The 13,577-nt window shown below is 41.2% G+C and overlaps 1 protein-coding gene across 1 annotated transcript in view; it reads left to right on the top strand.

Annotated features, from left to right (window-relative positions):
- The first annotated feature begins 2,423 nt into the window (after window positions 1-2,423).
- Window positions 2,424-13,577, top strand: part of LOC145441134 (sprouty-related, EVH1 domain-containing protein 2-like) — a 98,780-nt gene continuing 87,626 nt past the window's right edge. Inside the window, exon 1 of the mRNA XM_080318935.1 lies at window positions 2,424-2,434. The gene's annotated coding sequence lies outside the window, so the exon portion shown is untranslated. The remainder of the gene's footprint in view (window positions 2,435-13,577) is intronic.

The following is a 13,577-nucleotide window of genomic DNA, read 5'->3' as shown; positions in this document are numbered from 1 at the left end:
TAGTTCTCACGTGCCGTAAGCCAAAATATGTTGAGAACCACTGTGCAGTGTGCAATAGTCTGCCACGAACTATTTTTCATTTTCAAAGGGTGCCGCGAGGTCAAAAAGGTTGAGAACCACTGACTTAATGATTGATAGAAATTTGAAAGAAAAAAACTTAAACATAACCGGAGAGTTTTTGGTGAAAAACCTAAAACTTAAGTATATAAGTTGGATAAGTTTCAAATGTAAAGAAACTATTCTCTCAATTTTTAATGAAAATTCATAAAATTTAATTACTCTCATATTATTGCACAAAACATTTTATTTTACGATTTTATATTCAGCTGGAAAAGGCTTGAAAGAATAGCAGTTATTGTAGTTGGATCCCGTGTAGTTGTAAGTAGTTGATTTGGTGTCCTACAACAGTATCAACAATATAAGACTAGAATTCCAGGTGATTGACAAACGGTCTTTGGGTAATGTTGCAACGTCATTAACGTTATTGAACAATTTGGCCCTTTTTGGCACGTTTTCCGGCGCTGTTTGGCCCTTTTTCTCAAAAGATGTCTGGCAACCCTGGGCCTGAATAGATCGCGACGAATAGTCTTCTACTCAGAATCTCCCACAGTACAAATGTCACCCGGGATTGATGATTTTGTTTTCAATATGGATTTGCAATTTATGTGCTTTCAATATGGAGTTGTCAGTCATAAGGTCAATTCCGAAACGCTTTTGACATCATAACTACTGCTTCAGTGCCTAATTTTTCCTAAAAACGGTCTAAAAATCAATAATTTGCTTGTAACTTTTTTCTGTTTATTTTTAAGACAAGGTTCTGTGGAAGTGAGACAGAAACTTTTTGCTTCTGCATCTTTTAAGCCTAAAATCAGCTTTCTAGTGTATAAGCTGTTATCAATATATAGCGAAATTAGCTATTTTTGGCTCGTTTTATGAAATTGCACGGTCACTAGAGGGTGCACGAGCCCAAAAGTATTATAGAAATTATTTTTTTCATATTTGGCACCACATATCAAGTGTCCGTTTTGAAATTCAAAATTTTCCGTTTTTCACTCCATCCTAATCGTATACGTTTTCTAGTTTTGTACGTTTGGGCCATTTCAATATATTTTGACATTGCAGTAACGAAGTCATTATACCAACGGGTTCGCCCGAAAATCTAATTATTATTTACGGTCCCTACATTTTCCAAGACACCAAACTCGGCTCTACCGGCTATTCTGATTATGTGAGCGGAGAGAGGATACAAAATTGATAGCAATATATATATGCAATTCCCGATAATAATGATCGACCGATTCAATCATGAAATAGAGAAAATTTTCGCGCTTAGCGCGTCGAGGCGTAATAAGGCGCGTCACTAAACATATGTGTAAAAACTGTATATATATATATCGAAGTTTTGGTCAGCATAAGGGCACACCTTGGCAGCCAAGATTGCCGATCGTTCTGGCACACTTCTCGGAGTCGCATGCTATACTGCCTAAAACTTCATGTGTCTTGGTGCGTACAACAAATGTCGTTGCTAAGGAGTAACAAAAGCATGCCTTAGGGGGTCTGGTTTGGTATATCATCCTATGGGGGGCCAAAGACCAGATTTTTTTTTGGGGGGGGGGCTAACGAAGTGCTGTTACGGTCCTGGCTACCGCGGTAAACTGATTACAAAGATATAAATTTTGTTCTGCTCGTGGCCTGTGAACCCCCAAAATCAGTCTAGGATTTTTCATTGTAACGGAGTTTGGTATTGTCACGTAACACTATCGTCTGGAATGACTATGCCGCAGATCTGGTGGTTGTGGTTAAAAGTGCAATCACCTCGCAGAGAAACGTTGCGCTGTTGATGTTATGGGTGATGATGACTGATGATACTGATACCCAGGGGCGTAGCCAGCCGAGAATAAAGGGGGGTGTTCTATAGTAAAAGGGGGTTGTTTCGTCAACTAGGATGTTCTGAATTATACCCGATTTATCGGGCTAATTGTATGCACAAATGCTTCTACTACAAGAATCAGATAATCTCGCTCGTGTTAACAACTCTATACGCATGCGTATTACGCATATACATACATAGCCCTGTTATAGTAAAATATTACGCCAATGCCGTACGCTACGATCGATGGCAACCCGAGTACATCTCTTCGTAGGCGCGCCTCTAATTACTGAGAGCGAGTAACCACATCTACAACACACGCGCGCAGATCATATTTCAATCAACGCAGCAGCGGGAGATCATATAATTTCGCATTCAGATAAGTAGCGGCCTCGACTTAATATGGTACCATATACCCAGATTCACGAATGTTAATATATGCACTCGGAATCTGATATATCGTGATAACATATGACATGATTCAGTTCGATATAACACCCGCCCGACGTTCCGATCTTTTTTAATTCGGCCTGTGACTCATCCTCATAACCCAGTTGTATTACCGTGTTATACGATATAGCACCATAACTGGTAAGCTGAGATAACAGCAGAAACAGACATAACTTGCCGTTAATTACCAAAACTGAGCAGTGTGATCAATTTACAATACAGTAAGAGATATTGCTATTTCGCGCTCACATAAGAACGCGACCTCGAGTCGGGTATCATAACAGATTTCACAAATGATAATGTCGAATGCGGAATCTCTTATTTATTGATGAAATTGGCGATGAATTAGCTCGGTTGTTGGAGGAACGACTGCCCGTCTTGCTAATCGTTACTCGGCTTCTGACACATCTCCTGATTGTAATGGTTTAATATTCGCGCAAATACACCTTCGCCTTTGCTATGGATTGTTCACAGATCGTTTCTGCGGATCTGGATTAATTCAAATTATGCACCATGAGTTTTAATTCAACATAATATCGTTCGCTAAATTGATGTAGCATTTTTGCTATGTTGGGATGGTAAAGAGTGCAATCGTTAATGTCAGTATAGCCCGTTTAGGGTCAGGCTCGTAATCGAAAAAGCATTCCTTAATTGGATTACGATGCAAAAGTGACAAATTCGGATTATCCAGGACTATATCGTCTCGTTATTACCACATTCCATCGAACATTTATAGAACTCTAATACATAACTGAGCGACCTAATTTTTCGTGCCTCCGATGCGTCTATGATTGTTTTTATTTTTGGCTAAATGTGTGAAAGCAGGACAAGAGATACCATAGGACTAAAAGGCGGGCAGTCGTTACTAACACAACCCAGTTGTATCAAATTCATTCATGTATCAAACAGATTCCGCATCGGTTATTTGATTATAACATGGCCAGATATCGAGCCGAGTCGCCAATTTATTTGTAACGCGATATAGCGAGATCTCCCGCTGTGTTGTAACATGATACCTGAAGTACTCTCGTTATCACAAACCAGTGGCGGCTCGTTTTATAGGGCAACCGGGGCATTGACCCAGCTGAAATTCTGATCAATAACAATGATTTGCCCTTTATAGACGCTCTGCAACCATAATCACGGCGAAAATCGCATTCTTTTTGTGCTTTCGCTTGTAAATGTCCATATATAGCGTCATAGCGAAGTCTCTACAAAATCGAATTATCCTGTGTTTTCGCTTTGTAAATGCCTAGCCGGGGCGTGCCACGGTAGCGCTCATAACAAGCTTCCACTCTCTGTTCTCTCAAAGCCGCTCACAATAAAGCAACGGTGAACACTACTCTCTCCTATTCATCAAATTGAAATTACCTTAGCGAGCAAGCGGGGAAACTTGACGAGTCACCCTGCCAGTGTGATGTAACAAGGGTATATATACCTGAACTCTGTTACCGTCCTATGCGTTGAGTCGACCTTTGCTGTCGATTTTAACGCTGTTTCGCAACATGATAATTCTTGAAACTTGGTATGTTATGTCGTGATGGTGGTATTTAACACTACTTAAAGTTTAGGGTAGTAATTTCGTTTTCAAAGTTGACTGTGTGCTGATGCGTCATGTATCGCAAACAGATTTTTACATAATTACTCAAAATCGGGTATTGGTCTCCAACTCTCCATTGATTTTGACGATGTTCCATATCGAGATCGGTCATGACTAGGGCAAGTTTTTTTACGGTTTCTGACAGTTTCGTAGATACTCAGAATCTATGTACTATGATGTTTTAGGCTGTTTGTAGGGATTTTATTGTGCACTTTTTTGCAACTTTTCTCTATTATTCATAGTCAATTTTTGCTGCAACTTTTATCAAATATTGCGTAAAAATGTAAAGGACTGATTTAAAAACATTCTATAAACTATTTCTACTATGGTTCTACTCTCTTCGATTTGCATAACAAAGAGCTCCGTGATGGGTTAGCTGCATCTCACTGTTATCTATGACACAATGGAGAGAAGTTCAACTCCCCCTGCCAGGCACGACGGTGCCCGAATAATATGTAACTTTACTAATTCTGTAGTTTAAAATTGAAATAGTTTCCTATTTCACGAATGCCCAGGCGAGACCACCGAAAATTACATATTCACTGGGTCCCCTTTTTCAGGCTATGTTAATTTTGCTAAAGTCGCTAAAAGTGAGTTTTTCTGTACGCCTTGGGTCAAGTTCGCAGACCTAGGGGGTTTGTGGTGTGTGTTATTCTACTTGTTTTAGGAGAGGGGGTTATCGCTATGCTGTTTGGATTTTTTGGGAAATTATTCCCGTATCACGTAATTTTCTTGCTGTGTGAGGGGGAAATGTAATTTTGGGCGGTTTTGTCAGACCGTTAAATGGCGAAGTAACAAATTTGACAGCTCTGCATGAAGTATAGGTTATACAACGGAGCCTTTCAAGTATCTCATACCCAGTGTTGGGATGACTCGAGTCATGACTTGACTCGAGTCAGACTCGAGTCACCTTTTTCGTATGACTTGACTCGACTCGAGTCACTTCGCTAAAATGACTTGACTTGACTTATCAGAAATGTGGATTGACTCGTGACTCGAAGCAAAATTCACGAGTCAATTTCAAGTCATCAAGCAATTGATGTCGATAAAAATCACTGTATCTTGCAATCGGATTGTTCGCGAAACGCCGGTGTAACCCGTGAGAGCGAGCAATCATTCAATGCTCGTGCGTTTTACTGAGCCTCTATTGTTCTCTCACAAATAAATTGACCGCTAACGAAGTGATCGAAGCTTACGCCGTCGTTAACTAGTATAGTAAAGTAATTTAATAGAAAAATGTATATTACTGTGTTCTCTGTTATTACCTGAACCAAACCTCTTGTTTTATAGAAATTGAATTCGAAGATAGTTTATATAGTCCTCAACCATTGGCGCAGACTCGAAATGTATCATATTAATTTGTAAATGGGTAATGTATTGTATCTCATCAATTCGTTTCTCTATTCTCTATTTTGGCTGGTAACTATAAAGTGAGGCTGTGCAATTACTTACGTAGTTTAGCATTTCTACGTATATGTACGCGATACAGCACCTTCTTGCGTGTATATTTAACTTCATATTCGCTCATTGGTTCAGAATCAATGACCACTCAATCTGCATTTCAGACAGCTAACAAAATGCAATGATGTAGGCATGCCTCATACTTCGAAAAGGCAACTTGACTTGAAATGTGACTTGACTCGTGACTTGACTTGACTTGACTTGACTCGACTTGACTCGAGTCACCTCCAAAAATCGAGTGACTTGACTTGACTCGAGTCACCTTCGAAAATCGATTGACTTGACTTGACTCGAGTCAAAATGTTCAATGACTCGAAATGACTCGTGACTCGCTATTTATCGCTAACAGATTTTACGCAAAACCGGTATTGGTCTGTGTTGATTTTAACGATGCTCCATACCTAGATCGGTCATACGCTTTTGGACCGTATATCTTGATTTTAATATCGAACGCTGTGCCAAGTCCCGAGGTTGACACTCAATGATTAGACCAGTTATCGAGATCGAGTAATGTAGAGATGTACGGCGTACGCTGATCTGACACATTGCGGATTTCACGCAGAAGTCTGTGTTGGTCTGTGCCAGGGTTGTAACCAAGTCACAAGGCTCCGAGTCACAAGTCAATCTCCCTTTTATATTTTTGACTCGAGTCAAGTCGAGTCATTTTCAATTCCCACCGAGTCAAGTCCGAGTCCAAGTCAGCGAACAGAGGATCGAGTCCGAGTCATGGTATTATGACTCGAGTCCGAGTCCAAGTCATTGTGTTGACTGCTCAGTTTCCAGTTAAAATCTTCCTAAACCCACTTTTTAACTCTGTTTGGTGATATTGAATGGTTCGCATTTATAATTTATCAATTTTCCTCACTTTTAGCAGTTTCTGGTCGCATTTTCAAGCACCAGTACCAACAAACGAAATCCCAATAGTGTGTTGGCTTCGAAATTACAATGAAATGTCGGTCTTGGCCGTCTGAATCTCGAGTCAATGACTTGGTTCGAGTCATGCGCAATGACTCGAGTCCAAGTCGAGTCAATACACAGATTGACTCGAGTCGAGTCGAGTCATTTCCGTATTTTGAGAAAATGACTCGAGTCGAGTCGAGTCATCTGAAAATCGTGACTCGAGTCTGACTCGAGTCGAGTCATGACTCGAGTCATTACAACCCTGGTCTGTGCTAAATTTAATAACTGTGTTTCATACCGTGATAGGTGATGAGATGATGCCCTCATGAAACAGTTTACTAAGATTCTCGGGTTGCATTCAAATATTTACTGTATTTTATATTCTCCGATGTCAATTTCATCGTGAAATTGTGGCCTTCAAGCCATTTGCTTACAACCCCCTGTCAAGCGCGATAGCTATAGTTCGTTTTCGATGACGGCTAACAGCTGATCACTTGATCAGCCTATTCCTCAATATATTTCACGCAAAATTCGGCGATTTCACGCAAGACTTTGTCTTGAAATTGTCTCAAGAAATTGTCCATTGATCTAATCGTACGCGGTAGGAAAGCGCACTCTTACCTTTTTCCCAACGTATTTCGATAAAAAATGAATGGCTGACGTATAAGCGAGGATAAGGACGCCTTGTTACACTTTTACACTGCTGGTGTCAGGGGTAGTATCTCTAGTTCGACCGAAATTGGGTATCGTGATCTGAAGCATGTGGTCTACTGCAAACGGTGTCTCGATATTACCCGACATTGCTCGGCTCGAGGTGACTTGTTTATATTCCAATACATCTTTTTCCGAAGTAGTAGGCTATAACCACTTGTGAACTTTTAAAATTCCTATAGTTGAAGAATCGCTTTCCATCAACTTTGCTGCAGTAATTAGGCTCGATGTGCTCACGATTCTCAACGCTATCATTCTGGGTATTCCAGATTTCATTGAACATTTTGCAACAATGAAATCACGCCGCGCGCAATAGGCCTACTGATACAAACGTTAAAATATGCAAGTATAAACTACTGTCGGCTACTTCATATTTTCTTTCGAATAATTTGAAATACGTAAGCTATATTAACCATGCCTAATGTCTATAGCCTACCCCACACAAACTGTGTGTGACCAGACCACTACGCAATCACATTTTCACGTCGGAATACACTATTGTTACGTCATTTAGACAATTAAAATCGCGTGCGTCCCTTGCCCCACCCACCCGATATTGTATATTGTATTCATAATATACTCATTTCTGGTAGCATTTTCAAGTATCAATACTGATAGATGAAATAATAATAGTGTGATGTAATTACTCTTCTTTGAAATTACAATGAAATGACTGTCTTCGTGGATCCAGTCACGAGTCATATGACTTAAGTCAGCACCTAATTATTGGTTCGAGTCATGAGCAATAACCCGAGTACAAGTCGAGTCTATACACAAATTAACTCGTTTCACCAAAAAATTAACGGGCCTATATCCTATAGTCGTCGTGACAATGATCATTTGACACTATGATAAATAGCGCGAATATCCAATTATGAGTTCAATTAATTTAATAAATATATTCTCGCTGACCTCAGAGCATTACCTCGAAAAGTCTTTGCAACTGTGCTGGGGACGAGGCTGACCGACCTTTCTGCAACGGCCCAGCAATTAATTGGTCTGCCGAATGCTGATACTAGTCTATAAAACTTCATCACATGTATCAACAACAGTCTTGCTTTTCTAACATGCAGTGATCACAAAGATAACCCAAACCCATACCACAGTTAGAGATAGAGAACCACTGTAGCGCTTGGTATCAGTACCACTTCACCACATCAGAGATGGGCATTGGGCATGAATTTCGAAACAACAGATATGAAGATTTTGGCCGGATACGGAATTACGATTTTGTTCCAGTTAAATTTGGCCATACAATTTTTAATAAATTATTATGATTTACATGTGACTTTATTACCCGACGAGGAAATGATTTCTGAATTTGGATATCGAATCTGAAACGGGATTAACAATATAAAATGCCCTCGTCCCGGAGTCAGCACCACATGTGAGCAGAATGCGGGGCATAGGGGATTTTTTATTGGTGTAGCGCGAGCTTATGGTCTGCATCACTGTATCAGTGCTGGATAGCAAAGATACGTATGAATTCAACATTTTCAAATCCAAGTCTCTCATTCTGATAAAAATCGAATTGATTAGGATCTGCATAGGAATTCCATGTCCAAGTCCAGCTTCAAAAAATCAAAATCCGAACGGAATTCGTCTAAAACAGTGGTTCTTAACCCTTTTACATTCGCGGACCTCTTTTGGACCGTCAAAGACACCCGTGAACCCCCCTCCCCCCCCCGGTTTTAGTTCACATTACGCTCAATTATTGTGCAACCATCATCTGTGGTTTGCGAATATTAATTATAGCAGGGGTTTACAACAGGCGTTTCGCGGGCCGCATGCACCTTTCACCTTTCAGAGGTTCACACCATCCCTAGTGGTTAGGGTTACCATATTTCGGAATCGGTAAAGGAGGACGGAGGACACTTTTTCAAAATTTTGAAACTATCGGAGGGAAATCCTTCAAAAATGGTTAATTTTTCCCATTCCGAGGTCGGTTGACTAAAAAAAAGGCCAACTCTTCGGCTCAGCTCCGGAAATACCCGCCGGAGCGTCACTTCGGTGCTGTTTCAGGGTATCTCAGCCGAATTTGGACGTAAATGTGACCAAAATTCTCGGAAAAGAGAACAAAATCTCAAAAAGGAGAACATTTCGGCTTCCTCGGACATTTTCAAAAATTCTAAAAAGGAGGAAGGATGACGTATGGTAACCCTGTAGGTGGTGACGATTGGTATAATAACGGGCAACGCTTCAGACGACCCCTTTGGGGCATTGGCGTAGCCAGGGAGGGGCGAAAGGGGCGATCGCCCCCCCCCCCCAAATTTCTGGAAAATTTTCGTAAAATCAATAAATATTACAGTATTGTGGGGCAGATGAACGCAACCTACAAATTTTCTTCGCGCGATTTAGAGTCCATAGATGTCTTCATTTTACCGGTTTACCGAAAAAAATCCGAAAATAATCATAATTCAGTTTAGCTGCATTTTCAATTATGAGAATACAACAGTACCAGTAGATAGCCTACACTTGAATAGCCCGAGGTCGTTGGGTTGATTGAGTCTAGGGGTTTCAGTTCAGTATGGGGGGACTATTAGTTCCGGCAATTTCCGTTCCGGGACAGACGAAGACATAAATACGGCACAGGAAAATATCGCCACCTTCCGTTGTTAAAAAGTGCCAATTTGAAATCGCACGAGTTTGATCCAAGGATTTTTTAAATTTAGTCTGATATGTAGGCCTATCAGCGATTCCCATCTTTAAAGTATGCGTCAATCTTTACCAGAGGTTAATAAACAACCCTGCTTCAACTAAGTAATTATTCAGAATGGACACCTGCTTGCTCATATACATGCACCGATATTATTGATCAAATTCATTCATTTATTCAAAACAATTTTGCGCTCCACGCGACTAGGCTCGAAATTCACATTGATTTTTCATCACCTAATGTCAGCGATTTGGGCTCGTCCGTCAATCGATCTCCTAATACAAGCTATACTTGGAACTGGAAGCTTCCATAGGGTGTGTGTGTGCGTCTAGGAATCGCATGTATAATGGGTAGTGATGAAATTGCCCATGGAAGGATGTACGATCCCATGAAGTGTCCCCCCTCCCCCACAAAAAATGTTTTTCTGGCTCCGACCTTGAGTGTGGGCGATCTTTTGAGTGGTGACAGCTTTCTCCGCAAGTCATGAAGTAACTACAGCAATAAATGAAAACTGTCCCGCCCGGCGCATACCTTCTAGCAACTCATAAACGGTCATGCCGTGTGCAGGACCGCATGGCCGCACCCCAAATCCCCCAATTGGGGGGGTGAGCTTGACAGTGGCGGCTCGTGACAATATCGGGTGGTGGGGCAAGGGCTGCAAGCGACTTTTTATCAAGATGACGTCGCAATGGCGTTTTCCAACGTAAACACGTAACTTAATGATGGTACGGTAACATGAATTTCCCGGCAACAGTGATTTTAACGTATGTGCCATGAGAGGTGCGCCGGTGAGCTGTGACTTGAAGTGTGGTAACCGCGTAAACGGCGTACGGAACAAAGATTCAACACGGTTCATGTTCGCACTAGACCTGACTAATTATCTGCAGAAATAGAAATGACTATAACTCGAGAGATTGCGTAAGCCTAATTGGAAAGGTCAACGAGTTCGGACAGATACGCAATTGTTATCTCATAGATTGGGCCTGTCATATGGAATCCAAAACATCATTCTGAAGAACTAAGAATAGCAGCTTAGGAAATTCGGTCTCGGTACAGCATAGGAGATTTTGGCCTTGAAACTGGAGACTGTAACACGACACATACGGCTTTATTACTGTCTAGTGTCTATAGGTCTGCTGCGAAATCGCCTTTGGAAAATAGATTACCGAATAAATACGTGGATGAAAGCCGTAAACTTAGTACACTGTTACATGACATCATCGAGAAGTGGCCTCATGGCCCTTTTCGGTATGGTACACTGTCAAAATTAATGCGAACAGACCAACACCGAATTTTGCGTAAAATTTACTGAGGAATAGGCTGATCAAGTGATCAGCTGTTAGCCGCCATCGAAAACGAAATAGCTATCGCGCTTGACAGGGGGTTGTAAGCAAATGGCTTGAAGGCCACAATTTCACGGTGAAATTGACATCGGAGAATATAATATCAAAGTAAATATTTGAATGCAAACTGAGAATGATATCATCATCTCAGTTAACGTTGCCGCAGATACGCCGGCTTTTGCGTGAAATCCGCAATACCGCGTTGTAGGCTAAAGTGTCAGATCGGAGCACATCTCCACCATACTCGACCTTGATAACGAAATTACTGCCCTAATCGTTGAGTGTCAACCTTGAGACTTGCACAGCGTTCGATACTAAAATCAAGACATACCGTGCAAAAGCTTATGACGGATCTAGGTAAGGAGCATCGTTAAAATCAATAGAGACCAATACCGGCTTTGCGTATAATCTGTTGGCGATAAATGGCGAGTCAGCTCTCACTCGAATCAGGAAACGAAATTACCACTAACACAGTTCAGTGACAAACTTAAAACTTGGTACAGCGTTCGATACTAACATTAAGACTTACTGTGCCAAATGTCATAGCCGATCTCAGTATTGAACATCGTCAAAATCAATGGATACCAATACCGGCTTTTGAGTAAAATCTGTTTGCGATACATGACGGATCAGCACACACTCAACTTCGGAAACGGAATTACTACCCTAAACTTTAAGTAGAAACCCTGAAACTCGGGGCAGTGTTAAATACCACCATCACGACATGACATACCAAGTTTCAAGAGTTTTCATGGTGTGAAACACCATCAAAATCAACCTATACCAGCAAAGGTCGACTAAACGCATATGACGGTAACCGAGTTCAGCTATAGATACGATTGTTACATCACACCTTAGGGGCACAGAGCTATTTTGCCCCGGTTGCTCGGTAATTTTATGAATAGGAGAGAGTAAATCACCGTTTCTTTATTGTGCGCGGCTTGGAGAGAATAGACAGTGAAAGCTTGTTATGAGCGCTACCGGGGCATGCCCCGGCTAGGCATTCGCAAAGCGAAAACACAGAAGAGAATTCGATTTTCGCAGACTTCGCTATATATGGACATTTACAAGCGAAAGCACAAGAAGAATACGATTTTCGCTGTGATGTCGGTATACATAGATTGGTGTGCGTCTGTAAATGGTAAAGAATTGTTATTGAACAGGATTTTAGGTGGGGCAATGCCCCAGTTGCCCTATAGGACGAGCCGCCACTGGAGCTTGAGACCACGGGGAAAATTGTTTCGTAAATTAACATATATTATAGAGTATTTTTTTGAAAATTTATGCAACTTTTTCAAAAAATTTTCGCGCTATACGCGATTTCAAGTTGCCAAACATCTTGATTTTGGGGTACTTTTCCCTCCAAGAAAAAATACGCAACATTTATAGAAATGGGCATTTCGGCCTTGTCCATAACAGCGCCACGACTTAGCAAGACATATAAAGTTTTAGGCCATGTAACATGCGACTCCAAAAAGTGTACCAGAACGATCGGCAGCGAGAAAACCTTGGCCGAAAAGTACTGCCCTTATGCTGACCGAAAACTTCGTTATATATACAAAATACATATAGGATTTAATTGTTCACAGGCGCCTAAATGACTGGCGCCGAATGTTCCTGTCTTGGCAATCTGAACCTCACAAGACAAATACCATCGCGCAGAGAAAATTTATATGCAGTGAAGAAATACCAATTTGAAATCGTGTGCTTCTTTTAGTTTAGTAGCCTACGTTTGGGCGATTCTATATTTTCTGATATAGCAGACAGGAGGTCACGAAATAACATCATGTTACGGAGTCATACCATCGGGCCGTACAGTTTCCAAGACACATCACTCAGTTGTACTTGTAAATCTGATTACGTGAGCAGAGAGAGAATAAAAATTGATAGCAATATATATGCAATTCCCGATCATATTGACCGATTCAATCAAGAATTATAGAAATTGGCGACTTGGCGAGATAAGCTGCCTCAGAGAACGGTCCCAAATCTAGATGACCAAGTTGCGGTAAACAGCGGATAGCATGAGGGGGGCGAAGCCCCCCAGAAGTTCGGCTTATCGTCATATGGGGGCCCGAGACCAACGTTTGGGGGGGGGGGGCTGACGCAGTGCTGTTACGGCCCTGTATGAGCATGAACAATGAACATACATGTTCCAGTTGCATAATTGAGGGCCCCTGAATACTCGATGACACCATTTCTATCAGCCTTACCGGTAAATCTGATAATGAAAACGTATTTGCAATATGCAAGTAACAATATAATGAACCAATTTTATTCATTAACCTTGCAAAATCTGCGCGCTTGGCGCGAAAGTGTTGGCGCCCGAGTTTTCCACAATCATATTATTATAACATCACTTTATATCTGTGAGTGGAATATATGTGTAACGATCGCCCCAAATGTTGTGGTAATCATCATATAAGGGCCCAAGACCATCGTTTTTTCACCTATTTTTTTCTTATCTTCAAGGGGGGGTTCTTTTACGTCATCGAATTTTTCGCCACCCCCCCCAAATATTTTTTCTGGCTACGCCTTTGCTTTGGGGTATAATAACGGGCAACGCTTCAGACGATCCCTTTGGGT

The sequence above is a fragment of the Botryllus schlosseri genome, chromosome 6 (genome assembly GCF_051294905.1).
Source record: "Botryllus schlosseri isolate E-star chromosome 6, Bs_hap1, whole genome shotgun sequence".
Lineage (NCBI taxonomy): Eukaryota > Metazoa > Chordata > Ascidiacea > Stolidobranchia > Styelidae > Botryllus > Botryllus schlosseri.
This window is presented reverse-complemented; position numbering and strand designations above follow the sequence as displayed.